The 20,482-nt window shown below is 47.4% G+C and overlaps 15 non-coding genes and 30 pseudogenes across 15 annotated transcripts; all 45 read left to right on the forward strand.

The window, feature by feature from the left end:
* The first annotated feature begins 157 nt into the window (after nucleotides 1-157).
* On the forward strand, nucleotides 158-276 carry LOC148248297 (5S ribosomal RNA). Its single transcript, XR_015815417.1, has one exon. It is a non-coding gene; the product is annotated as a 5S ribosomal RNA (ribosomal RNA).
* A 205-nt stretch (nucleotides 277-481) lies between these two features.
* LOC148248298 (5S ribosomal RNA) lies at nucleotides 482-600 on the forward strand (annotated as a pseudogene).
* A 203-nt stretch (nucleotides 601-803) lies between these two features.
* Nucleotides 804-922, forward strand: LOC148248299 (5S ribosomal RNA). Its single transcript, XR_015815613.1, has one exon. It is a non-coding gene; the product is annotated as a 5S ribosomal RNA (ribosomal RNA).
* A 205-nt stretch (nucleotides 923-1,127) lies between these two features.
* On the forward strand, nucleotides 1,128-1,246 carry LOC148248300 (5S ribosomal RNA; annotated as a pseudogene).
* Nucleotides 1,247-1,449: 203 nt separating this feature from the next.
* On the forward strand, nucleotides 1,450-1,568 carry LOC148248301 (5S ribosomal RNA). Its single transcript, XR_015815418.1, has one exon. It is a non-coding gene; the product is annotated as a 5S ribosomal RNA (ribosomal RNA).
* A 527-nt stretch (nucleotides 1,569-2,095) lies between these two features.
* Nucleotides 2,096-2,214, forward strand: LOC148248302 (5S ribosomal RNA). Its single transcript, XR_015815021.1, has one exon. It is a non-coding gene; the product is annotated as a 5S ribosomal RNA (ribosomal RNA).
* Nucleotides 2,215-2,741: 527 nt separating this feature from the next.
* On the forward strand, nucleotides 2,742-2,860 carry LOC148248303 (5S ribosomal RNA; annotated as a pseudogene).
* Nucleotides 2,861-3,065: 205 nt separating this feature from the next.
* On the forward strand, nucleotides 3,066-3,184 carry LOC148248304 (5S ribosomal RNA; annotated as a pseudogene).
* A 203-nt stretch (nucleotides 3,185-3,387) lies between these two features.
* Nucleotides 3,388-3,506, forward strand: LOC148248305 (5S ribosomal RNA). Its single transcript, XR_015815614.1, has one exon. It is a non-coding gene; the product is annotated as a 5S ribosomal RNA (ribosomal RNA).
* A 527-nt stretch (nucleotides 3,507-4,033) lies between these two features.
* LOC148248306 (5S ribosomal RNA) lies at nucleotides 4,034-4,152 on the forward strand. Its single transcript, XR_015815615.1, has one exon. It is a non-coding gene; the product is annotated as a 5S ribosomal RNA (ribosomal RNA).
* Nucleotides 4,153-4,679: 527 nt separating this feature from the next.
* On the forward strand, nucleotides 4,680-4,798 carry LOC148248307 (5S ribosomal RNA; annotated as a pseudogene).
* A 527-nt stretch (nucleotides 4,799-5,325) lies between these two features.
* Nucleotides 5,326-5,444, forward strand: LOC148248308 (5S ribosomal RNA). The gene has a single exon (XR_015815776.1). It is a non-coding gene; the product is annotated as a 5S ribosomal RNA (ribosomal RNA).
* Nucleotides 5,445-5,971: 527 nt separating this feature from the next.
* LOC148248309 (5S ribosomal RNA) lies at nucleotides 5,972-6,090 on the forward strand. Its single transcript, XR_015815616.1, has one exon. It is a non-coding gene; the product is annotated as a 5S ribosomal RNA (ribosomal RNA).
* Nucleotides 6,091-6,617: 527 nt separating this feature from the next.
* LOC148248310 (5S ribosomal RNA) lies at nucleotides 6,618-6,736 on the forward strand. Its single transcript, XR_015815690.1, has one exon. It is a non-coding gene; the product is annotated as a 5S ribosomal RNA (ribosomal RNA).
* Nucleotides 6,737-7,263: 527 nt separating this feature from the next.
* LOC148248311 (5S ribosomal RNA) lies at nucleotides 7,264-7,382 on the forward strand (annotated as a pseudogene).
* Nucleotides 7,383-7,587: 205 nt separating this feature from the next.
* Nucleotides 7,588-7,706, forward strand: LOC148248312 (5S ribosomal RNA; annotated as a pseudogene).
* Nucleotides 7,707-7,908: 202 nt separating this feature from the next.
* LOC148248313 (5S ribosomal RNA) lies at nucleotides 7,909-8,027 on the forward strand. The gene has a single exon (XR_015815617.1). It is a non-coding gene; the product is annotated as a 5S ribosomal RNA (ribosomal RNA).
* A 205-nt stretch (nucleotides 8,028-8,232) lies between these two features.
* LOC148248314 (5S ribosomal RNA) lies at nucleotides 8,233-8,351 on the forward strand (annotated as a pseudogene).
* A 202-nt stretch (nucleotides 8,352-8,553) lies between these two features.
* LOC148248315 (5S ribosomal RNA) lies at nucleotides 8,554-8,672 on the forward strand. The gene has a single exon (XR_015815618.1). It is a non-coding gene; the product is annotated as a 5S ribosomal RNA (ribosomal RNA).
* A 558-nt stretch (nucleotides 8,673-9,230) lies between these two features.
* Nucleotides 9,231-9,349, forward strand: LOC148248316 (5S ribosomal RNA; annotated as a pseudogene).
* Nucleotides 9,350-9,557: 208 nt separating this feature from the next.
* LOC148248317 (5S ribosomal RNA) lies at nucleotides 9,558-9,676 on the forward strand (annotated as a pseudogene).
* Nucleotides 9,677-10,239: 563 nt separating this feature from the next.
* LOC148248318 (5S ribosomal RNA) lies at nucleotides 10,240-10,358 on the forward strand (annotated as a pseudogene).
* A 222-nt stretch (nucleotides 10,359-10,580) lies between these two features.
* On the forward strand, nucleotides 10,581-10,699 carry LOC148248319 (5S ribosomal RNA; annotated as a pseudogene).
* Nucleotides 10,700-10,934: 235 nt separating this feature from the next.
* On the forward strand, nucleotides 10,935-11,053 carry LOC148248320 (5S ribosomal RNA; annotated as a pseudogene).
* Nucleotides 11,054-11,258: 205 nt separating this feature from the next.
* On the forward strand, nucleotides 11,259-11,377 carry LOC148248321 (5S ribosomal RNA; annotated as a pseudogene).
* A 548-nt stretch (nucleotides 11,378-11,925) lies between these two features.
* LOC148248322 (5S ribosomal RNA) lies at nucleotides 11,926-12,044 on the forward strand (annotated as a pseudogene).
* Nucleotides 12,045-12,248: 204 nt separating this feature from the next.
* Nucleotides 12,249-12,367, forward strand: LOC148248323 (5S ribosomal RNA; annotated as a pseudogene).
* Nucleotides 12,368-12,576: 209 nt separating this feature from the next.
* Nucleotides 12,577-12,695, forward strand: LOC148248324 (5S ribosomal RNA; annotated as a pseudogene).
* A 563-nt stretch (nucleotides 12,696-13,258) lies between these two features.
* On the forward strand, nucleotides 13,259-13,377 carry LOC148248325 (5S ribosomal RNA). The gene has a single exon (XR_015814395.1). It is a non-coding gene; the product is annotated as a 5S ribosomal RNA (ribosomal RNA).
* A 559-nt stretch (nucleotides 13,378-13,936) lies between these two features.
* Nucleotides 13,937-14,055, forward strand: LOC148248326 (5S ribosomal RNA; annotated as a pseudogene).
* A 205-nt stretch (nucleotides 14,056-14,260) lies between these two features.
* LOC148248327 (5S ribosomal RNA) lies at nucleotides 14,261-14,379 on the forward strand (annotated as a pseudogene).
* A 205-nt stretch (nucleotides 14,380-14,584) lies between these two features.
* On the forward strand, nucleotides 14,585-14,703 carry LOC148248328 (5S ribosomal RNA; annotated as a pseudogene).
* Nucleotides 14,704-14,908: 205 nt separating this feature from the next.
* LOC148248329 (5S ribosomal RNA) lies at nucleotides 14,909-15,027 on the forward strand (annotated as a pseudogene).
* Nucleotides 15,028-15,233: 206 nt separating this feature from the next.
* Nucleotides 15,234-15,352, forward strand: LOC148248330 (5S ribosomal RNA). The gene has a single exon (XR_015814408.1). It is a non-coding gene; the product is annotated as a 5S ribosomal RNA (ribosomal RNA).
* A 561-nt stretch (nucleotides 15,353-15,913) lies between these two features.
* LOC148248331 (5S ribosomal RNA) lies at nucleotides 15,914-16,029 on the forward strand (annotated as a pseudogene).
* A 204-nt stretch (nucleotides 16,030-16,233) lies between these two features.
* On the forward strand, nucleotides 16,234-16,352 carry LOC148248332 (5S ribosomal RNA; annotated as a pseudogene).
* A 209-nt stretch (nucleotides 16,353-16,561) lies between these two features.
* Nucleotides 16,562-16,680, forward strand: LOC148248333 (5S ribosomal RNA). The gene has a single exon (XR_015815669.1). It is a non-coding gene; the product is annotated as a 5S ribosomal RNA (ribosomal RNA).
* A 205-nt stretch (nucleotides 16,681-16,885) lies between these two features.
* On the forward strand, nucleotides 16,886-17,004 carry LOC148248334 (5S ribosomal RNA; annotated as a pseudogene).
* Nucleotides 17,005-17,207: 203 nt separating this feature from the next.
* Nucleotides 17,208-17,326, forward strand: LOC148248335 (5S ribosomal RNA). The gene has a single exon (XR_015815420.1). It is a non-coding gene; the product is annotated as a 5S ribosomal RNA (ribosomal RNA).
* Nucleotides 17,327-17,853: 527 nt separating this feature from the next.
* LOC148248336 (5S ribosomal RNA) lies at nucleotides 17,854-17,972 on the forward strand (annotated as a pseudogene).
* A 204-nt stretch (nucleotides 17,973-18,176) lies between these two features.
* LOC148248337 (5S ribosomal RNA) lies at nucleotides 18,177-18,295 on the forward strand (annotated as a pseudogene).
* A 208-nt stretch (nucleotides 18,296-18,503) lies between these two features.
* On the forward strand, nucleotides 18,504-18,622 carry LOC148248338 (5S ribosomal RNA; annotated as a pseudogene).
* A 563-nt stretch (nucleotides 18,623-19,185) lies between these two features.
* LOC148248339 (5S ribosomal RNA) lies at nucleotides 19,186-19,304 on the forward strand (annotated as a pseudogene).
* Nucleotides 19,305-19,863: 559 nt separating this feature from the next.
* On the forward strand, nucleotides 19,864-19,982 carry LOC148248340 (5S ribosomal RNA; annotated as a pseudogene).
* Nucleotides 19,983-20,224: 242 nt separating this feature from the next.
* On the forward strand, nucleotides 20,225-20,343 carry LOC148248341 (5S ribosomal RNA; annotated as a pseudogene).
* Nucleotides 20,344-20,482: the final 139 nt, after the last annotated feature.

Raw genomic sequence — 20,482 nt, forward strand, 5'->3', positions numbered from 1 at the left:
TCCTCAGGTTTATTCGCAAATTTGAGTCACGGCACCATAGTATTTTACCTGATATTAGAACGAGCACGGGAGGTGCAGTGCGCACGCACAAGGAAACAAATGACGGGAGGGGGAAGAAAGGAGAAGGCGTTTATGTATTTGCAGCGCGAAATTAAACGGGTGCGATCATACCAGCACTAATGCACCGGATCCCATCAGAACTCCGCAGTTAAGTGTGCTTGGGCGAGAGTAGTACTCGGATCGGTGACCTCCTGGGAAGTCCTCGTGTCGCACCAATTTTTTTTCAGACGGGTCGTTCGACGTTACGCGCAACTGGAACTGGGGTCCGCTGGTTTACACGCAAATGTGAGTCAAGAAGCAGGGGCATTTTAATCGATATTAGAACGAGAAGGAGAGGTGCAGTGTGAACGCACAAGGAAACAATTGACGGGAGGGGGAGGGAAGGAGAAGGAGTGTATGTATTTTCAGCACGAAATGAAACAGGTGCGATCATACCAGCACTAATGCAACGGATTCTATCAGAACTCCGTAGGTAAGGGTGCTTGGGCGAGGGTAGTACTAGCATGGGTTACCTCCTGCGAAGTCCTTATATTTCACCCATTTTCTTGTGAAGTCCTCGTGTTGCACCCATTTTTTTGAATTATAGTCCTCAGGTTTATTCGCAAATTTGAGTCACGGCACCATAGTATTTTACCTGATATTAGAACGAGCACGGGAGGTGCAGTGCGCACGCACAAGGAAACAAATGACGGGAGGGGGAAGAAAGGAGAAGGCGTTTATGTATTTGCAGCGCGAAATTAAACGGGTGCGATCATACCAGCACTAATGCACCGGATCCCATCAGAACTCCGCAGTTAAGTGTGCTTGGGCGAGAGTAGTACTCGGATGGGTGACCTCCTGGGAAGTCCTCGTGTCGCACCAATTTTTTTTCAGACGGGTCGTTCGACGTTACGCGCGACTGGAACTGGGGTCCGCTGGTTTACACGCAAATGTGAGTCAAGAAGCAGGGGCATTTTAATCGATATTAGAACGAGAAGGAGAGGTGCAGTGTGAACGCACAAGGAAACAATTGACGGGAGGGGGAGGGAAGGAGAAGGAGTGTATGTATTTTCAGCACGAAATTAAACAGGTGCGGTCACACCAGCACTAACGCACCGGATCCCATCAGAACTCCACAGTTAAGTTTGCTTTGGCGAAAGTAGTACAATGATGGGTTACCTCCTGGGAAGTTCTCGTGTTGCACCCATTTTCTTGTGAAGTCCTCGTGTTGCACCCATTTTTTTGAATTATAGTCCTGAGGTTTATTCGCAAATTTGAGTCACGGCACCATAGTATTTTACCTGATATTAGAACGAGCACGGGAGGTGCAGTGCGCACGCACAAGGAAACAAATGACGGGAGGGGGAAGAAAGGAGAAGGCGTTTATGTATTTGCAGCGCGAAATTAAACGGGTGCGATCATACCAGCACTAATGCACCGGATCCCATCAGAACTCCGCAGTTAAGTGTGCTTGGGCGAGAGTAGTACTCGGATCGGTGACCTCCTGGGAAGTCCTCGTGTCGCACCAATTTTTTTTCAGACGGGTCGTTCGACGTTACGCGCAACTGGAACTGGGGTCCGCTGGTTTACACGCAAATGTGAGTCAAGAAGCAGGGGCATTTTAATCGATATTAGAACGAGAAGGAGAGGTGCAGTGCGAACGCACAAGGAAACAATTGACGGGAGGGGGAGGGAAGGAGAAGGAGTGTATGTATTTTCAGCACGAAATTAAACAGGTGCGGTCACACCAGCACTAACGCACCGGATCCCATCAGAACTCCACAGTTAAGTGTGCTTTGGCGAAAGTAGTACAATGATGGGTTACCTCCTGCGAAGTCCTTATATTTCACCCATTTTCTTGTGAAGTCCTCGTGTTGCACCCATTTTTTTGAATTATAGTCCTCAGGTTTATTCGCAAATTTGAGTCACGGCACCATAGTATTTTACCTGATATTAGAACGAGCACGGGAGGTGCAGTGCGCACGCACAAGGAAACAAATGACGGGAGGGGGAAGAAAGGAGAAGGCGTTTATGTATTTGCAGCGCGAAATTAAACGGGTGCGATCATACCAGCACTAATGCACCGGATCCCATCAGAACTCCGCAGTTAAGTGTGCTTTGGCGAGAGTAGTACTCGGATGGGTGACCTCCTGGGAAGTCCTCGTGTCGCACCAATTTTTTTTCAGACGGGTCGTTCGACGTTACGCGCGACTGGAACTGGGGTCCGCTGGTTTACACGCAAATGTGAGTCAAGAAGCAGGGGCATTTTAATCCATATTAGAACGAGAAGGAGAGGTGCAGTGTGAACGCACAAGGAAACAATTGACGGGAGGGGGAGGGAAGGAGAAGGAGTGTATGTATTTTCAGCACGAAATGAAACAGGTGCGATCAAACCAGCACTAATGCAACGGATTCTATCAGAACTTCGTAGGTAAGGGTGCTTGGGCGAGGGTAGTACTAGCATGGGTTACCTCCTGCGAAGTCCTTATATTTCACCCATTTTCTTGTGAAGTCCTCGTGTTGCACCCATTTTTTTGAATTATAGTCCTCAGGTTTATTCGCAAATTTGAGTCACGGCACCATAGTATTTTACCTGATATTAGAACGAGCACGGGAGGTGCAGTGCGCACGCACAAGGAAACAAATGACGGGAGGGGGAAGAAAGGAGAAGGCGTTTATGTATTTGCAGCGCGAAATTAAACGGGTGCGATCATACCAGCACTAATGCACCGGATCCCATCAGAACTCCGCAATTAAGTGTGCTTGGGCGAGAGTAGTACTCGGATCGGTGACCTCCTGGGAAGTCATTGTGTCGCACCAATTTTTTTTCAGACGGGTCGTTCGACGTTACGCGCGACTGGAACTGGGGTCCGCTGGTTTACACGCAAATGTGAGTCAAGAAGCAGGGGCATTTTAATCGATATTAGAACGAGAAGGAGAGGTGCAGTGTGAACGCACAAGGAAACAATTGACGGGAGGGGGAGGGAAGGAGAAGGAGTGTATGTATTTTCAGCACGAAATGAAACAGGTGCGATCATACCAGCACTAATGCAACGGATTCTATCAGAACTCCGTAGGTAAGGGTGCTTGGGCGAGGGTAGTACTAGCATGGGTTACCTCCTGCGAAGTCCTTATATTTCACCCATTTTCTTGTGAAGTCCTCGTGTTGCACCCATTTTTTTGAATTATAGTCCTCAGGTTTATTCGCAAATTTGAGTCACGGCACCATAGTATTTTACCTGATATTAGAACGAGCACGGGAGGTGCAGTGCGCACGCACAAGGAAACAAATGACGGGAGGGGGAAGAAAGGAGAAGGCGTTTATGTATTTGCAGCGCAAAATTAAACGGGTGCGATCATACCAGCACTAATGCACCGGATCCCATCAGAACTCCGCAGTTAAGTGTGCTTGGGCGAGAGTAGTACTCGGATGGGTGACCTCCTGGGAAGTCCTCGTGTCGCACCAATTTTTTTTCAGACGGGTCGTTCGACGTTACGCGCGACTGGAACTGGGGTCCGCTGGTTTACACGCAAATGTGAGTCAAGAAGCAGGGGCATTTTAATCGATATTAGAACGAGAAGGAGAGGTGCAGTGCGAACGCACAAGGAAACAATTGACGGGAGGGGGAGGGAAGGAGAAGGAGTGTATGTATTTTCAGCACGAAATTAAACAGGTGCGGTCACACCAGCACTAACGCACCGGATCCCATCAGAACTCCACAGTTAAGTGTGCTTTGGTGAAAGTAGTACAATGATGGGTTACCTCCTGCGAAGTCCTTATATTTCACCCATTTTCTTGTGAAGTCCTCGTGTTGCACCCATTTTTTTGAATTATAGTCCTCAGGTTTATTCGCAAATTTGAGTCACGGCACCATAGTATTTTACCTGATATTAGAACGAGCACGGGAGGTGCAATGCGCACGCACAAGGAAACAAATGACGGGAGGGGGAAGAAAGGAGAAGGCTTTTATGTATTTGCAGCGCGAAATTAAACGGGTGCGATCATACCAGCACTAATGCACCGGATCCCATCAGAACTCCGCAGTTAAGTGTGCTTGGGCGAGAGTAGTACTCGGATGGGTGACCTCCTGGGAAGTCCTCGTGTCGCACCAATTTTTTTTCAGACGGGTCGTTCGACGTTACGCGCGACTGGAACTGGGGTCCGCTGGTTTACACGCAAATGTGAGTCAAGAAGCAGGGGCATTTTAATCGATATTAGAACGAGAAGGAGAGGTGCAGTGTGAACGCACAAGGAAACAATTGACGGGAGGGGGAGGGAAGGAGAAGGAGTGTATGTATTTTCAGCACGAAATTAAACAGGTGCGGTCACACCAGCACTAACGCACCGGATCCCATCAGAACTCCACAGTTAAGTGTGCTTTGGCGAAAGTAGTACAATGATGGGTTACCTCCTGCGAAGTCCTTATATTTCACCCATTTTCTTGTGAAGTCCTCATGTTGCACCCATTTTTTTGAATTATAGTCCTCAGGTTTATTCGCAAATTTGAGTCACGGCACCATAGTATTTTACCTGATATTAGAACGAGCACGGGAGGTGCAGTGCGCACGCACAAGGAAACAAATGACGGGAGGGGGAAGAAAGGAGAAGGCGTTTATGTATTTGCAGCGCGAAATTAAACGAGTGCGATCATACCAGCACTAATGCACCGGCTCCCATCAGAACTCCGCAGTTAAGTGTGCTTGGGCGAGAGTAGTACTCGGATCGGTGACCTCCTGGGAAGTCCTTGTGTCGCACCAATTTTTTTTCAGACGGGTCGTTCGACGTTACGCGCAACTGGAACTGGGGTCCGCTGGTTTACACGCAAATGTGAGTCAAGAAGCAGGGGCATTTTAATCGATATTAGAACGAGAAGGAGAGGTGCAGTGTGAACGCACATGGAAACAATTGACGGGAGGGGGAGGGAAGGAGAAGGAGTGTATGTATTTTCAGCACGAAATGAAACAGGTGCGATCATACCAGCACTAATGCAACGGATTCTATCAGAACTCCTTAGGTAAGGGTGCTTGGGCGAGGGTAGTACTAGCATGGGTTACCTCCTGCGAAGTCCTTATATTTCACCCATTTTCTTGTGAAGTCCTCGTGTTGCACCCATTTTTTTGAATTATAGTCCTCAGGTTTATTCGCAAATTTGAGTCACGGCACCATAGTATTTTACCTGATATTAGAACGAGCACGGGAGGTGCAGTGCGCACGCACAAGGAAACAAATGACGGGAGGGGGAAGAAAGGAGAAGGCGTTTATGTATTTGCAGCGCGAAATTAAACGGGTGTGATCATACCAGCACTAATGCACCGGATCCCATCAGAACTCCGCAGTTAAGTGTGCTTGGGCGAGAGTAGTACTCGGATGGGTGACCTCCTGGGAAGTCCTCGTGTCGCACCAATTTTTTTTCAGACGGGTCGTTCGACGTTACGCGCGACTGGAACTGGGGTCCGCTGGTTTACACGCAAATGTGAGTCAAGAAGCAGGGGCATTTTAATCGATATTAGAACGAAAAGGAGAGGTGCAGTGTGAACGCACAAGGAAACAATTGACGGGAGGGGGAGGGAAGGAGAAGGAGTGTATGTATTTTCAGCACGAAATGAAACAAGTGCGATCATACCAGCACTAATGCAACGGATTCTATCAGAACTCCGTAGGTAAGGGTGCTTGGGCGAGGGTAGTACTAGCATGGGTTACCTCCTGCGAAGTCCTTATATTTCACCCATTTTCTTGTGAAGTCCTCGTGTTGCACCCATTTTTTTGAATTATAGTCCTCAGGTTTATTCGCAAATTTGAGTCACGGCACCATAGTATTTTACCTGATATTAGAACGAGCACGGGAGGTGCAGTGCGCACGCACAAGGAAACAAATGACGGGAGGGGGAAGAAAGGAGAAGGCTTTTATGTATTTGCAGCGCAAAATTAAACGGGTGCGATCATACCAGCACTAATGCACCGGATCCCATCAGAACTCCGCAGTTAAGTGTGCTTGGGCGAGAGTAGTACTCGGATGGGTGACCTCCTGGGAAGTCCTCGTGTCGCACCAATTTTTTTTCAGACGGGTCGTTCGACGTTACGCGCGACTGGAACTGGGGTCCGCTGGTTTACACGCAAATGTGAGTCAAGAAGCAGGGGCATTTTAATCGATATTAGAACGAGAAGGAGAGGTGCAGTGGGAACGCACAAGGAAACAATTGACGGGAGGGGGAGGGAAGGAGAAGGAGTGTATGTATTTTCAGCACGAAATTAAACAGGTGCGGTCACACCAGCACTAACGCACCGGATCCCATCAGAACTCCACAGTTAAGTGTGCTTTGGCGAAAGTAGTACAATGATGGGTTACCTCCTGCGAAGTCCTTATATTTCACCCATTTTCTTGTGAAGTCCTCGTGTTGCACCCATTTTTTTGAATTATAGTCCTCAGGTTTATTCGCAAATTTGAGTCACGGCACCATAGTATTTTACCTGATATTAGAACGAGCACGGGAGGTGCAGTGCGCACGCACAAGGAAACAAATGACGGGAGGGGGAAGAAAGGAGAAGGCTTTTATGTATTTGCAGCGCGAAATTAAACGGGTGCGATCATACCAGCACTAATGCACCGGATCCCATCAGAACTCCGCAGTTAAGTGTGCTTGGGCGAGAGTAGTACTCGGATGGGTGACCTCTTGGGAAGTCCTCGTGTCGCACCAATTTTTTTTCAGACGGGTCGTTCGACGTTACGCGCGACTGGAACTGGGGTCCGCTGGTTTACACGCAAATGTGAGTCAAGAAGCAGGGACATTTTAATCGATATTAGAACGAGAAGGAGAGGTGCAGTGTGAACGCACAAGGAAACAATTGACGGGAGGGGGAGGGAAGGAGAAGGAGTGTATGTATTTTCAGCACGAAATGAAACAGGTGCGATCATACCAGCACTAATGCAACGGATTCTATCAGAACTCCGTAGGTAAGGGTGCTTGGGCGAGGGTAGTATTAGCATGGGTTACCTCCTGCGAAGTCCTTATATTTCACCCATTTTCTTGTGAAGTCCTCGTGTTGCACCCATTTTTTTGAATTATAGTCCTCAGGTTTATTCGCAAATTTGAGTCACGGCACCATAGTATTTTACCTGATATTAGAACGAGCACGGGAGGTGCAGTGCGCACGCACAAGGAAACAAATGACGGGAGGGGGAGGAAAGGAGAAGGCGTTTATGTATTTGCAGCGCGAAATTAAACGGGTGGGATCATACCAGCACTAATGCACCGGATCCCATCAGAACTCCGCAGTTAAGTGTGCTTGGGCGAGAGTAGTACTCGGATCGGTGACCTCCTGGGAAGTCCTCGTGTCGCACCAATTTTTTTTCAGACGGGTCGTTCGACGTTACGCGCGACTGGAACTGGGGTCCGCTGGTTTACACGCAAATGTGAGTCAAGAAGCAGGGGCATTTTAATCGATATTAGAACGAGAAGGAGAGGTGCAGTGTGAACGCACAAGGAAACAATTGACGGGAGGGGGAGGGAAGGAGAAGGAGTGTATGTATTTTCAGCAAGAAATGAAACAGGTGCGATCATACCAGCACTAATGCAACGGATTCTATCAGAACTCCGTAGGTAAGGGTGCTTGGGCGAGGGTAGTACTAGCATGGGTTACCTCCTGCGAAGTCCTTATATTTCACCATTTTCTTGTGAAGTCCTCGTGTTTCACCCATTTTTTTGAATTATAGTCCTCAGGTTTATTCGCAAATTTGAGTCACGGCACCATAGTATTTTACCTGATATTAGAACGAGCACGGGAGGTGCAGTGCGCACGCACAAGGAAAGAAATGACGGGAGGGAGAAGAAAGGAGAAGGCGTTTATGTATTTGCAGCGCGAAATTAAATGGGTGCGATCATACCAGCACTAATGCACCGGATCCCATCAGAACTCCGCAGTTAAGTGTGCTTGGGCGAGAGTAGTACTCGGATGGGTGACCTCCTGGGAAGTCCTCGTGTCGCACCAATTATTTTTCAGACGGGTCGTTCGACGTTACGCGCGACTGGAACTGGGGTTCGCTGGTTTACACGCAAATGTGAGTCAAGAAGTAGGGGCATTTTAATCGATATTAGAACGAGAAGGAGAGGTGCAGTGTGAACGCACAAGGAAACAATTGACGGGAGGGGGAGGGAAGGAGAAGGAGTGTATGTATTTTCAGCACGAAATGAAACAGGTGCGATCATACCAGCACTAATGCAACGGATTCTATCAGAACTCCGTAGGTAAGGGTGCTTGGGCGAGGGTAGTACTAGCATGGGTTACCTCCTGCGAAGTCCTTATATTTCACCATTTTCTTGTGAAGTCCTCGTGTTTCACCCATTTTTTTGAATTATAGTCCTCAGGTTTATTCGCAAATTTGAGTCACGGCACCATAGTATTTTACCTGATATTAGAACGAGCACGGGAGGTGCAGTGCGCACGCACAAGGAAAGAAATGACGGGAGGGAGAAGAAAGGAGAAGGCGTTTATGTATTTGCAGCGCGAAATTAAATGGGTGCGATCATACCAGCACTAATGCACCGGATCCCATCAGAACTCCGCAGTTAAGTGTGCTTGGGCGAGAGTAGTACTCGGATGGGTGACCTCCTGGGAAGTCCTCGTGTCGCACCAATTATTTTTCAGACGGGTCGTTCGACGTTACGCGCGACTGGAACTGGGGTTCGCTGGTTTACACGCAAATGTGAGTCAAGAAGTAGGGGCATTTTAATCGATATTAGAACGAGAAGGAGAGGTGCAGTGTGAACGCACAAGGAAACAATTGACGGGAGGGGGAGGGAAGGAGAAGGAGTGTATGTATTTTCAGCACGAAATGAAACAGGTGCGATCATACCAGCACTAATGCAACGGATTCTATCAGAACTCCGTAGGTAAGGGTGCTTGGGCGAGAGTAGTACTAGCATGGGTTACCTCCTCCGAAGTCCTTATATTTCACCCATTTTCTTGTGAAGTCCTCGTGTTGCACCCATTTTTTTGCAGATGATTTTTTCGACGTTACGCGCGATTTTAATTATGGTCCTCAGGTTTATTCGCAAATGTGAGTCACGGCGCCGTGGCATTTTACTTGATATTAGAACGAGAGCGGGAGGTGCAGTGCGCACGTAAAAGGAAACAAATGGCGGGAGGGGGAAGAAAGGGGAATAGTGTATGTATTTGCAGTGCGAAATTAAACAGGTGCGATCATACCAGCACAAATGCACCGGATCCCATCAGAACTCCGCTGTCAAGTGTGCTTTGGCAAAAGTAGTACAATTATGGGTTACATCGTGGGAAGTTCTCGTGTTGCATCCATTTTCTTTTTTTCAGATGTGCCATTCGACGTTACGCGCGACTTTAATTATGGTCCGCAGATTTATTAGCAAATGTGAGTCACTTGTCGTGGCATTTTATTTTATATTTGAACGAGAACGAGAGGTGCAGTGTGCACGCACAAGGAAACAAATGACGGGAGGGAGAAGAAAGGTGAAGGAGTTTATGTATTTGCAGCGCAAAATTAAACATGTGCGATCATACCAGCACTAATGCACCGGATCCCATCAGAACTCTGCAGTTAAGTGTGCTTGGGCAAGAGTAGTACTCGGATGGGTGACCTCTTGGGAAGTCCTCGTGTCGCACTAATTTTTTTTTTCAGACGGGTCGTTCGACGTTACGCGCGACTGGAACTAGGGTCCGCTGGTTTATACGCAAATGTGAGTCAAGAAGCAGGGGCATTTTAATCGATATTAGAACGAGAAGGAGAGATGCAGAGTGCACGCACAAGGAAACAAATGACGGGAGGGGGGATGGAGGGAGAAAAAGTGTATGTATTTGCAGCGCAGAATGAAACATGAGCGATCATACCAGCACCAATGCAACGGATTCTATCAGAACTCCGCAAGTTAAGGGTGCTTGGGCGAGAGTAGCACTAGGATGGGTGACCTCATGCGAAGTCCTTATATTTCACCAATTTTCTTAGGAAGTCCTCGTGTTCCACCCATTTTTTTGCAGATGATTCTTTCGACGATACGCGCGACTTGAATTATGGTCATCAGGTTTATTCGCAAATGTGAGTCACGACACCGTAGCATTTTACTTTATATTAGAAGGAGCACGGGAGGGGCAGTGCGCACGCACAAGGAAACAAATGACGGGAGGGGGAAGAAAGGAGAAGGAGTTTATGTATTTGCAGCGCGGAATTAAACGTGTGCGATCATACCAGCACTAATGCACCGGATTCCGTCAGAACTCCGCAGTTAAGTGTGCTTTGGCGAGAGTAGTACTCGGATTGGTGACCTCCTGGGAAGTCCTAGTGTCGCACCAATTTTTTTTCAGACGGGTCGTTCGACGTTACGCGCGACTGGAACTCGGGTCCGCTGGTTTATACGCAAATGTGAGTCAAGAAGCAGGGGCATTTTAATCCATATTAGAACGAGAAGGAGAGGTGCAGTGTGAACGCACAAAGAAACAATTGATGGGAGGGGGAAGGAAGGAGAAGGAGTGTATAAGGAGAAGGAGTGTATGTAATTTCAGCAAGAAATGAAACAGGTGCGATCATACCAGCACTAATGCAACGGATTCTATCAGAACTCCGTAGGTAAGGGTGCTTGGGCGAGAGTAGTACTAGCATGGGTTACCTCCTGCGAAGTTCTTATATTTCACCCATTTTCTTGTGAAGTCCTCGTGTTGCACCCATTTTTTTGCAGATGATTCTTTCGACGTTACGCGCGACTTGAATTATGGTCCTCAGGTTTATTAGCAAATGTGAGTCACGGCGCCGTGGCATTTTTCCTGATATTAGAACGAGAACGGGAGGTGCAGTGCGCACGCACAAGGAAACAAATGACGGGAGGGGGAAGAAAGGGGAATGAGTTTATGTAATAGAAGCGCAAAATTAAACGGGTGCGATCATACCAGCACTATTGCACCGGATCTCATCAGAACTCTGCAGTTAAGTGTGCTTGGGCGAGATTAGTACTCGGATGCGTGACCTCCTGGGAAGTCCTCGTGTCGCACCAATTTTTTTTCAGACGGGTCGTTCGACGTTACGCGCGTCTGGAACTAGGGTCCGCTGGTTTATACGCAAATGTGAGTCAATAAGCAGGGCCATTTTAATCGATATTAGAACGAGAATAAGAGGTGAAGTGTTAACGCACAAGGATACAAATGACGGGAGGGGGAAGAAAGGAGAAGGAGTATATATATTTGCAGCGTGAAATTAAACAGGTGCTATCATACCAGCACTAAAGCCCCGGATCCCATCAGAACTCCGCAGTTAAGTGTGCTTGGGCGAGAGTAGTACTCGGATGGGTGACCACTTGGGAAGCCCTCGTGTTGTACTAATTTTTTTTCGGATTGGTTGTTCGACGTTATGCGCGAATGGAATTATAAACCGCTGGTTCATTTGCAAAGGTGAGTCACGGTGCCGGGGCATATTACTTGATATTAGAATGAGAAAGAGAGATGCAGAGTGCACGCACAAGGAAACAAATGACGGGAGGAGAAAGAGTGTATGTATTTGCAGTGCGGAATGAAACATGAGGGATCATACCAGCACTAATGCAACGGATTCTATCAGAACTCCGCAGTTAAGGGTGCTTGGGTGAGAAAAGAACTCGGATGGGTGACCTCCTGCGAAGTCCTTATATTTCGCCCATTTTCTTGGGAGGTCCTCGTGTTGCACCCATCTTTTTGCAGATGATTCTTTCGACGTTACGCGCGACTTGATTTATGGTCCGCAGGTTTATTCGCAAATGTGAGTCACGGCGCCGTGGCATTTTACTTGATATTAGAACGAGTACGGGAGGTGCAGTGCGCACGCACAAGGAAACAAATGTTGGGAGGAGGAAGAAAAGAGAAGGAGTGTATGTATTTGAAGCGCAAAATTAAACAAGTGGCATCATACCAGCACTAATGCACTGGATCCCATCAGAACTCTGCAGTTAAGTGTGCTTGAGCGAGTGTAGTACTCGGATGGGTGACCTCTTCGGAAGTCCTCGTATCTCAATAATTTTTTTTCAGATGGGTCGTTCGACGTTACGCGCGACTGGAACTATGGTCCGCTGGTTTATACGCAAATGTGAGTCAAGAATCAGGGGCATTTTAATCGATATTAGAACGAGAAGGAGAGGTGCAGTGTGAACGCACAAGGAAACAAATGATGGGAGGGGGGGAGGGAAGAAGGAGTGTATGTATTTTCAGCACAAAATTAAACAGGTGCGGTCACACCAGCACAAATGCACCGGATCCCATCAGAACTCCGCAGTTAAGTGTGCTTTGGCGAAAGCAGTACAATGATGGGTTACCTCCTGGGAAGTTCTCGTGTTGCACCCATTTTCTTTTTTTCAGTTGTGCTGTTCGACCTTATGCGCGACCTTAATTATGGTCCGCAGATTTATTCGCAAATGTGAGTCACGGCGCCGTGGCATTTTACTTGATATTTGAGCGAGAACGAGAGGTGCAGTGCGCACGCACAAGTAAACGAATGACGGGAGGGGGAATAAAGGAGAAGGAGTTTATGTATTTGCAGCGCGAAATTAAACAGGTTCGATCATACCAGCACTAATGCACCGGATCCCATCAGAACTCCGCAGTTAAGTGTGCTTGGGCGAGAGTATTACTCGAATGGGTTACCTCTTGGGAAGTCCTCGTGTCGCACTAATTTTTTTTTCAGACGGGTCGTTCGACGTTACGCGCGACTGGAACAAGGGTCCACTAGTTTATACGCAAATGTGAGTCAAGAAGCAGGAGCATTTGAATCGATATTAGAACGAGAAAGAGAGATGCAGAGTGCACGCACAAGGAAACAAATGACGGGAGGGGGGATGGAGGTAGAAAAAGTATATGTATTTGCAGCGCAGAATGAAACATGAGCAATCATACCAGCACCAACGCAACGGATTCTATCAGAACTCCGCAAGTTAAAGGTTCTTGGGCGAGAGTAGCACTAGGATGGGTGACTTCCTATGAAGTCCTTATATTTTACCCATTTTCTTAGGAAGTTCTCGTGTTGCACCCATTTTTTTGCAGATGATTCTTTCGACGATACGCGCGACTTGAATTATGGTCCTCAGGTTTATTCGCAAATGTGAGTCACGACACCGTAGAATTTTACTTGATATTAGAACGAGAACGGGAGGTGCAGTGCGCACGCACAAGGAAACAAATGACGGGAGAGGGGAAGAAAGGGGAATGATTTTATGTATTTGCAGCGCAAAATTAAAAATGTGCGATCATACCAGCATTAATGCACTGGATCCCATCAGAACTCCGCAGTTAAGTGTGCTTGGGCGAGAGTAGTACTCGGATGGGTGACCTCCTGGGAAGTCCTCGTGTCGCACAAATTTTTTTTTAGACGGGTCGTTCGACGTTACGCGCGACTGGAACTAGGGTCCGCTGGTTTATACGCAAATGTGAGTCAAGAAGCAGGGGCATTTTAATCGATATTAGAACGAGAAGGAGAGGTGCAGAGTGAACGCACAAGGAAACAATTGATGGGAGGGGAAGGGAAGGTGAAGGAGTGTATGTATTTTGAGCACGAAATGAAACAGGTGCGATCATACCAGCACTAATGCAACGGATTCTATCAGAACTCCGTAGGTAAGGGTGTTTGGGCGAAAGTAGTACTTGCAAGGGTTACCTCCTGCGAAGTCCTTATATTTCACCCATTTTCTTGTGAAGTCCTCGTGTTGCACACATTTTTTTACAGATGATTCTTTCGACGTTATGCGCGACTTGAATTATGGTCCTCAGGTTTATTCGCAAATGTGAGTCACGGCGCTGTAGCATTTTACTTGATATTAGAACGATAACGGGAGGTGCAGTGCGCACGCACAAGGAAACAAATGACGGGAGGGGGAAGAAAGGGGAATGAGTTTATGTATTTGCAGCGCGAAATTAAACAGGTGCGATCATACCAGCATTAATGCACCGAATCCCATCAGAACTCCGCAGTGAAGTGTGCTTGGGCGAGATTAGTACTCGGATGGGTGACCTCCTCGGAAGTCCTCGTGTCGCACTAATTTTTTTTCAAACGGGTCGTTCGATGTTACGCGCGTATGGAATTAGGGTCCGCTGGTTTATACGCAAATGTGAGTCAATAAGCAGGGGCATTTTAATGGATATTAGAACGAGAATGAGAGGTGAAGTGTTAACGCACAAGGAAACAAATGGCGGGAGTGGGAAGAAATGAGAAGGAGTGTATGTATTTGCAGCGCGAAATTAAACAGGTGCGATCATACCAGCACTAAAGCCTCGGATCCCATCAGAACTCCGCAGTTAGGAGTGCTTGGGCGAGAGTAGTACAATAATGGGTGACCACTTGGGAAGCCCTCGTGTTGCACCTATTTTTTTTCGGATGGGTTGTTCGACGTTACGCGCGAATGGAATTATAAACCGCTGGTTCATTTGCAAAGGTGAGTCACGGTGCCGGGGCATATTACTTGATATTAGAACGAGAAAGAGAGATGCAGAGTGCACGCACAAGGAAACAAATGACGGGAGGGGGAAGAAAGGAGAAGGAGTTTTTGTATTTGCAGCGCGAAATTAATCAGGTGTGATCATACCAGCACTAATACAACAGATCCCATCATAACTCCGCAGTTAAGTGTGCTTGGGCGAGAGTAGTACTCGGATGGGTGACCACTTGGGAAGTCCTCGTGTTGCACCCATTTTTTTACAGATGATTCTTTCGACGTTACGCGCGACTTGAATTATGGTCATCAGGTTTATTCGCAAATGTGAGTCACGACGCTGTAGCATTTTACTTGATATTAGAACGAGAACGGGAAGTGCAGTGCGCACGCACAAGGAAACAAATGACGGGAGGGGGAATAAAGGAGAAGGAGTTTATGTATTTGCAGCGCAAAATTGAACAAGTGCGATCATACCAGCACTAATGCACCGGATCCCATCAGAACTCCGCAGTGAAGTGTGCTTGGGCGAGATTAGTACTCGTATGTGTGACCTCCTGGGAAGTCCTCGTGTCACACAAATTTTTTTTTTCAGACGGAAAATTCGACGTTACGCGTGACTGGAACTAGGGTTCACTGGTTTATACGCAAATGTGAGTCAAGGAACAGGGGCATTTTAATTGATATTAGAACGAAAATGAGAGGTGAAGTGTGAACGCACAAGGAAACAAATGACGGAAGGGGAAGATAGGAGAAGGAGTGTATGTATTTGCAGCGCGAAATTAAACTGGTGCGATCATACCAGCACTAAAGCTCCGGATCCCATCAGAACTTCGCAGTTAAGTGTGCTTGGGCGAGGGTAGTACTCGGATGGGTGACCACTTGGGAAGCCCTCGTGTTGCACCTATTTTTTTTCGGATGGGTTGTTCGACGTTACGCGAATGGAATTATAAACCACTGGTTCATTTGCAAAGGTGAGTCACGGTGCCGGGGCATATTACTTTATATTAGAACGAGAAAGAGAGATGCAGAGTGCACCCACAAGGAAACAAATGACGGGAGGGGGGATGGGCGGAGAAAGAGTGTATGTATTTGCAGTGTAGAATGAAACATGAGGGATCATACCAGCACTAATGCAACGGATTCTATCATAACTCCGTAGTTAAGGGTGCTTGGGCGAGAAAAGTACTCGTATGGGTGACCTCCTGCGAAGTCCTTATATTTCGCCCATTTTCTTGGGAGGTCCTCGTGTTGCACCCATCTTTTTGTAGATGATTCTTTCGACGTTACGCGCGACTTGATTTATGGTCTGCAGGTTTATTCGCAAATGTGAGTCACGGCGCCGTGGCATTTTACTTGATATTAGAACGAGTATGGGAGGTGCAGTGCGCACGCACAAGGAAATAAATGACGGGAGGAGGAAGAAAAGAGAAGGAGTGTATGTATTTGAAGCGCAAAATTAAATAAGTGGTATCATACCAGCACTAATGCACGGGATCCCATCAAAACTCTGTAGTTAAGCGTGCTTGGGCGAGAGTAGTACTCGGATGGGTGACCTCTTGGGAAGTCCTCGTATCGTAATAATTTTTTTTTAGATGGGTCGTTCGACGTTACGCGCTACTGGAACTATGGTCCGCTGGTTTATACGCAAATGTGAGTCAAGAATCAGGGGCATTTTAATCGATATTAGAACGAGAAGGAGAGGTGCAGTGTGAACGCACAAGGAAACAAATGATGGGAGGGGGGGAGGGAAGAAGGAGTGTATGTATTTTCAGCACAAAATTAAACAGGTGCGGTCACACCAGCACAAATGCACTGGATCCCATCAGAACTTCGCAGTTAAGTGTGCTTTGGCGAAAGCAGTACAATGATGGGTTACCTCCTGGGAAGTTCTCGTGTTGCACCCATTTTCTTTTTTTTAGTTGTGTCGTTCGACCTTATGCGCGACCTTAATTATGGTCCGCAGATTTATTCGCAAATGTGAGTCATGGCGCCGTGGCATTTTACTTGATATTTGAGCGAGAACGAGAGGTGCAGTACGCACGCACAAGTAAACGAATGACGGGAGGGGGAATAAAGGAGAAGGCGTTTATGTATTTGCAGCGCGAAATTAAACGGGTGCGATCATACCAGCACTAATGCACCGGATCCCATCAGAACTCCGTAGTTAAGTGTGCTTGGGCGAGAGTAGTACTCGGATGGGTGACCTCCTGGGAAGTCCTCGTGTCGCACCAATTTTTTTTCAGACGGGTCGTTCGACGTTACGCGCGACTGGAACTGGGGTCCCCTGGTTTACACGCAAATGTGAGTCAAGAAGCAGGGGCATTTTAATCGATATTAGAACGAGAAGGAGAGGTGCAGTGTGAACGCACAAGGAAACAATTGACGGAAGGGGGAGGGAAGGAGAAGGAGTGTATGTATTTTCAGCACGAAATGAAACAGGTGCGATCATACCAGCACTAATGCAACGGATTCTATCAAAACTCCGTAGGTAAGGGTGCTTGGGCGAGGGTAGTACTAGCATGGGTTACCTCCTGCGAAGTCCTTATATTTCACCCATTTTCTTGTGAAGTCCTCGGGTTGCACCCATTTTTTTGAATTATAGTCCTCAGGTTTATTCGCAAATTTGAGTCACGGCACCATAGTATTTTACCTGATATTAGAACGAGCACGGGAGGTGCAGTGCGCACGCACAAGGAAACAAATGACGGGAGGGGGAAGAAAGGAGAAGGCGTTTATGTATTTGCAGCGCGAAATTAAACGGGTGCGATCATACCAGCACTAATGCACCGGATCCCATCAGAACTCCGCAGTTAAGTGTGCTTGGGCGAGAGTAGTACTCGGATCGGTGACCTCCTGGGAAGTCCTCGTGTCGCACCAATTTTTTTTCAGACGGGTCGTTCGACGTTACGCGCGACTGGAACTGGGGTCTGCTGGTTTACACGCAAATGTGAGTCAAGAAGCAGGGGCATTTTAATCGATATTAGAACGAGAAGGAGAGGTGCAGTGTGAACGCACAAGGAAACAATTGACGGGAGGGGGAGGGAAGGAGAAGGAGTGTATGTATTTTCAGCACGAAATGAAACAGGTGCGATCAAACCAGCACTAATGCAACGGATTCTATCAGAACTCCGTAGGTAAGGGTGCTTGGGCGAGGGTAGTACTAGCATGGGTTACCTCCTGCGAAGTCCTTATATTTCACCCATTTTCTTGTGAAGTCCTCGTGTTGCACCCATTTTTTTGAATTATAGTCCTCAGGTTTATTCGCAAATTTGAGTCACGGCACCATAGTATTTTACCTGATATTAGAACGAGCACGGGAGGTGCAGTGCGCACGCACAAGGAAACAAATGACGGGAGGGGGAAGAAAGGAGAAGGCGTTTATGTATTTGCAGCGCGAAATTAAACGGGTTCGATCATACCAGCACTAATGCACCGGATCCCTTCAGAACTCCGCAGTTAAGTGTGCTTGGGCGAGAGTAGTACTCGGATGGGTGACCTCCTGGGAAGTCCTCGTGTCGCACCAATTTTTTTTCAGACGGGTCGTTCGACGTTACGCGCGACTGGAACTGGGGTCCGCTGGTTTACACGCAAATGTGAGTCAAGAAGCAGGGGCATTTTAATCGATATTAGAACGAGAAGGGGAGGTGCAGTGTGAACGCACAAGGAAACAAATGATGGGAGGGGGGGAGGGAAGAAGGAGTGCATGTATTTTCAGCACGAAATTAAACAGGTGCGGTCACACCAGCACTAACGCACCGGATCCCATCAGAACTCCACAGTTAAGTGTGCTTTGGCGAAAGTAGTACAATGATGGGTTACCTCCTGGGAAGTTCTCGTGTTGCACCCATTTTTTTTTTTCAGATGTGTCGTTCGACGTTACGCGCAACTTTAATTATGGTCCGCAGATTTATTCACGAAGGTGAGTCACGGCGCCGTGACATTTTACTTGATATTTGAATGAGAACGAGAGGTGCAGTGCGCACGCACAAGGAAACAAATGACGGGAGGGGGAAGAAAGGAAAAGAAGTTTATGTATTTACAGCGCAAAATTAAACAGGTGCGATCATACCAGCACTAATGCACCGGATCCCATTAGAACTCCGCAGTTAAGTTTGCTTGGGCCATAGTAGTACTTAGATGGGTGACCTCCTGGGAAGTCCTCATGACGCACTATTTTTTTTTTTCAGACGGGTCGTTCGACGTTACGCGCGACTGGAACTAGGGTACACTGGTTTATACGCAAATGTGAGTCAAGAAGCATGGGCATTTTAATCGATATTAGAATGAGAAGGAGAGATGCATAGTGCACGCACAAGGAAACAAATGACGGGAGGGGGGATGGAGGGAGAAAAAGTGTATGTATTTGCAGCGCAGAATGAAACATGAGCAATCATACCAGCACACGTGCAACGAATTCTATTAGAACTCCGCAAGTTAAGGGTGCTTGGGCGAGAGTAGCACTAGGATGGGTGACCTCCGGCGAAGTCCTTATATTTCACCCATTTTCTTTGGAAGTCCTCGTGTTGCACACATTTTTTTGCAGATGATTCTTTCGACGATACGCGCGACTTGAATTATGGTCCTCAGGTTTATTCGCAAATTTGAGTCACGGCACCGTAGATTTTTTCTTGATATTAGAACGAGCACGGGAGGTGCAGTGCGCACGCACAAGGAAACAAATGACGGGAGGGAGAAAAAAGGAGAAGAAGTTTATGTATTTGCAGCGCAGAATTAAACGGTTGCGATCATACCAGCACTAATGCACCGGATCCCATCAGAACTCCGCAGTTAAGTGTGCTTGGGCGAGAGTAGTACTCGAATGGGAGACCTCCTAGGAAGTCCTCGTGTCGCACCAATTTTTTTTCAGACGGGTCGTTCGACGTTACGCTCGACTGGAACTGGGGTCCGCTTGTTTATACGCAAATGTGAGTCAAGAAGCAGGGGCATTTTAATCGATATTAGAACGAGAAGGAGAGGTGCAGTGTGAACGCACAAGGAAACAATTGATGGGTGGGGGAGGGAAGGAGAAGGAGTGTATGTATTTTCAGCACGAAATGGAACAGGTGCGATCATACAAACACTAATGCAACGGATTCTATCAGAACACCGTAGGTAAGGGTGCTTGGGCGAGAGTAGTACTAGCATGGGTTACCTCCTGCGAAGTCCTTATATTTCACCCATTTTCTTGTGAAGTCCTCGTGTTGCACCCATTTTTTTGCAGATGATTCTTTCGACGTTACGCGCGACTTGAATTATGGTCCTCAGGTTTATTCGCAAATGTGAGTCACGGCGCTGTAGCATTTTACTTTATATTAGAACGAGAACGGGAGGTGCAGTGCGCACGCACAAGGAAACAAATGACGGGAGGGGGAAGAAAGGGGAATGCGTTTATGTATTTGCAGTGCCAAATTAAACAGGTGCGATCATACAAGCACTAATGCACCGGATCCCATCAGAACTCCGTAGTTAAGTGTGCTAGGGCGACAGTAGTACTCGGATGGGTGACCACTTGGGAAGCCCTCGTGTTGCACCTATTTTTTTTCGGATGGATTTTTTGACGTTACGCGCGAATGAAATTATAAACCGCTGGTTCATTTGGAAAGGTGAGTCACAGTGCCGAGGTATATTACTTGATATTAGAACGAGAAAGAGAGATGAAGAGTGCACGCACAAGGAAACAAATGACGGGAGGTGCAGTGCGCACGCACAACGAAAGAAATGACGGGAGGGGGAAGAAATGGAAAGGAGTTTATGTATTTGCAGCGCGGAATTCACCAGGTGTGATCATACCACCACTAATGCACCGGATCCCATCAGAACTCCGCAGTTAAGTGTGCTTGGGTGAGAGTAGTACTCGGATGGGTGACCTCTTGGGAAGTCCTCGTGTCGCAATAATTTTTTTTTCAGACAGGTCGTTCGACGTTACACACGACTGGAACTAGGGTCCGCTGGTTTATACGCAAATGTGAGTCAAGAAGCAGGGTTATTTTAATCGATATTAGAACGAGAATGAGAGGTGCAGTGTGAACGCACA

This window comes from Carica papaya, chromosome 8 (genome assembly GCF_054855325.1).
Source record: "Carica papaya isolate Zhongbai chromosome 8, ASM5485532v1, whole genome shotgun sequence".
NCBI classification, from domain to species: Eukaryota; Viridiplantae; Streptophyta; class Magnoliopsida; order Brassicales; family Caricaceae; genus Carica; species Carica papaya.